The following is a 3,643-nucleotide window of genomic DNA, read 5'->3' on the forward strand; positions in this document are numbered from 1 at the left end:
CATGCCTGCCTGGATACTGCCATGCTCCCACCTTGATGATAATGGACTGAACCTCTGAACCTGTAAGCCAGCCCCAATTAAATGTTGTTTTTTATAAGACTTGCCTTGGTCATGGTGTCTGTTCACAGCAGTAAAACCCTAACTAAGACAGGGGGCCTAGAGCAAGGCCCTGCAGCAAAAAGTACGAGCTGTTTGCCTCTTGTCAGCCAGGTAGAAAAACCTCAACTAAGTATTGCAGATCTAATGCAAGCTACTGTAGGCATTGCTGCTAGATTTGGCCATAAATATCTATATTATCCCTAATATTCAATGTTATAAAATATCTATAGGAGATATGGTCTTTTGCCCTCAGGGACAAGAGGAATGGTCTTGGGAGGAAACAGTTTGACTTTCCAAGAATTGACTGTTCACTCACAATTTATAGTTGAAGATTTCAACTATAATTTAAGTAATGGCTAATGTAAAAAGAGAGATGCAAATTAACACAGGTGATGGAATTGCTGACCGGTTACTGTTTCGCTAAATCCAAGGCTAAGCTGCTCCATTAGAACAATTAGGAGGGCTTGGATTTATTGGAAAATGTGCATTCTGGCAAACAGCTTTTAATAATTGTAGCCAAAATTAATGTTACCAGTGAGTGGCATTGCAATAGAAGGACACAGGAGCTGATGTAGCTATCATTTTACAAACATCTTTGATTTTGGAATGTTTACTTCAAAAGGTTTATACCCAGTTTCTAAGAATTGAAAAGTTATCTCGGGTAAAATAAAAGTGTGTGACAGTTTAAAGTGTGGAACCAGAAGGTCAAATAGGAAGGTTAAGGCCACGTGTGGCTGACACAGCCATAGATTCACGGAGATGAGATTTACCACAGCCGTGGAGAACAGAGACTAATATTTCCTCAGTATGAGGGACAATCCCTGAAAGGGGGTGAAATGGAAGATGCTCCTTGGGAAACTGCTGAGAAAAGTCACCCAGAACAAGCACGGACTGTGCAGGTTGTTAACAAACAAGACACAGCAGGGATTTAGTTTTCAAGTTTGAAAACGGGGTCACTTCTGAAATGATTCCAATGGCCCTGTGAAGTGGAAACTAAGAGTTCTTTGGAAAGTCAGTTGTGTTGGATGGTGTTTTGGGGCAAACAGGTGAAGGAACGTTTCATTAAGGTGCACATGGTGTGAAAGGCTCAGGCAGACTCGTGAACGAACTATTCCCTGAAGTAGACACAGGAGAGAGTGTGAAAGGACACGTGATGAAGGATTTTTCTTTCTTTTTTTTTTTTTTCATTTTATAATACTCTTTTATTTGATTAAGAATTTGCCTTCGTTGTGTACATTGGAATGTTATACTCCCTATGTATTTTACAGGGTTACAAAATGTCTCTCATTTTAAATATTACCCCAAAAGTAATTTCAGAAAAAAAGTCTTGTGAAATTTAACTTGACTTTAAAAATCATAGGGATGAACAACTCTGAAATACAACTGGATTAATATGATTTCTCGTCTACTTTACTACACAACAGACTTCCTATCCCAGTCCCCTTCCTCAGAAAACCTCATGTGAAAACGAAGCTAGAGATAAGGATTCTTCCCTGATGCAGTTTAGGGGAAAAGGAAAGGCTAGACATTTCTTTGGCAAGCCATCCCAGCCACAGCCTTCTGTGGGACTGCCCTGCTTCATGGATAGTATACTCTTGCCAGGGAAGGCAGGTGTTCAGAGGGAGATCTCTGCTCTGCAGCCACCTGAGAGAATGGAGGTCATCTACTGCTTCCCATTACTACTGCAGCCTTCAGCAACTGATCGTCCACCCCGCCCAATTCAGTGCTTGGTGGGTGGGATTGGCTGATTCAGCCTCTATTGAAAAGGTAGTAGATCAAAATGAGCTGGGAAACTCCTACAATTATTACATGATGACACCAAAAAGCCTGAGGAGGAGAAGAAAGGTTTTCAGAAACACGGACAGAGAGGGAGGTGGTAAATGTCAGGTTAGATGGGGTATATCTGAGTAACCCCTCACTACACACCTGCGTCTCAAAATGCTACCACTCAAATGGTGAAGATGGGGTCTCTCCAATGGTTTAGAGCTAATGAGAAATGGCACAGACTCACTAGACTCATGTCTGCTAGAAAGAAGACTGATGAAGGGAAGAGCATCTGGCAAGGGGAGGAGGTGGACACGCGGAATCTGAGTTGACTACAGTGCTTCAACTCAATCGCCCCACAGCACGGAGAGAACTGTAAGTTACGTAGGGAACCATAAGTCATGTAGGGAACTGTAAGTTGGGGTAGCATTAGCAGCAGACATGATTTCCTGTGGAAATGGATGTAGCCATCTTATTCGGCATCTTGAAAAGGTGTGTACACATAAAAGCTGCTTCCCAGCTGGCTACCTTTCATACTGACACAAATGGGATTCACAACACTGCCTGCAACTGGAAGGACAGGGCTCACAAGGACGACTTCATAAAGAGATGGAGCAATGGATGGATGCAGGAGACAAAACAAGACAACCCTGTATTTCAACTTTTAGACTCTACATCCCTTAAGCAGTTCACTGGTACTGTCTAACGTCAAGAATAGGTTAGATAACCTTGTTCTCAGAGTGCTGAACACAATACTACAGACAGATGATCCCAGTGTGTGACTAAGTGTACTGAAAGAAAACAGAAAGCAAAGGGGTGTGAAAGACTCAAATCTATAGAGAAAACTTTTTAAAACAAAGTATGAAATATACCTATATTTAGGGCTTAAAATAAAGGGAGACTTAGGTGAAGGCAGAAGAGCTACTTACTGGGGCATTCCATTCCCTGGAGAGCTGGCTTCCTGCTGACCAAAGAAGTCAGCAGCCTTTCCCTTTATGTCATTGTCATTTGTCAAAACTGTCTCTGTGACACTGCAACACTGGGTGTGAGTTGAGGGTCCTTGCGCACAGAGAACGTGCACTGTATCAGAAAAGGGGGTTGGGGGACCTCCAATGGCTTGTAAATTTGGAAAAACTCTTCAGCCACTTTTGGCTTCTTCTTTATTAATCTGAAATCCTTCCTTTTCAGCTTTCCCTTCTTGGTATTACAGGATTTCGTATTTGTCCACTAAGAATATGGTCTCCGTGGAAAACCTGACGGGGCGGTTTCCATCTACCTGGGTCACTTTGGTAACCTGTATGTTGCAGTAATTCTGTTTGGAGATGAAAGAAACTTGAACAGGGAAGAAGTCATTAGGCTGCCCAGGAATGCTGAACTCCAGGCTGCCACTGTTATTTTTGGCATCAATCACTGGCAGGCACCATATTTCCAACATATTTCTCTGACTGTCATGTCGATATTCCCCATCAGTCTCACCAATCACAGGCGCACCAACACCCGATGGGAGTGGGATAGTGATGACCACATCATTTTTTTTTTAACTTTTAATAATGTCCTTTATTTAATATACAGAGTCACATAATCCTTACAATCCAGGCTGGTAGCCGATTATCACATCAGGTCCCCTGCCCATCCATATGCACACTTGTTAGACAAGGGGACAAAACAATTCTGTGCAATGCTTTCCAAGTTCCATGATTTGTGAGCAACTGGCGCATAGTGAGTGCTGAAGAATTCCCACTGTTCCACCGAGGACAGCCGCTCGAAAACACAAGAAGCT

At 42.6% G+C, this 3,643-nt stretch overlaps 1 pseudogene; it reads right to left on the reverse strand.

Annotated features, from left to right (window-relative positions):
* Positions 1 to 3,067: 3,067 nt before the first annotated feature.
* The window catches only part of LOC110288634, a 3,437-nt pseudogene continuing 2,861 nt past the window's right edge, over positions 3,068 to 3,643 (reverse strand).

Source organism: Mus caroli, unplaced genomic scaffold (assembly GCF_900094665.2).
Source record: "Mus caroli unplaced genomic scaffold, CAROLI_EIJ_v1.1 scaffold_17921_1, whole genome shotgun sequence".
In the NCBI taxonomy this organism is placed as follows: Eukaryota; Metazoa; Chordata; class Mammalia; order Rodentia; family Muridae; genus Mus; species Mus caroli.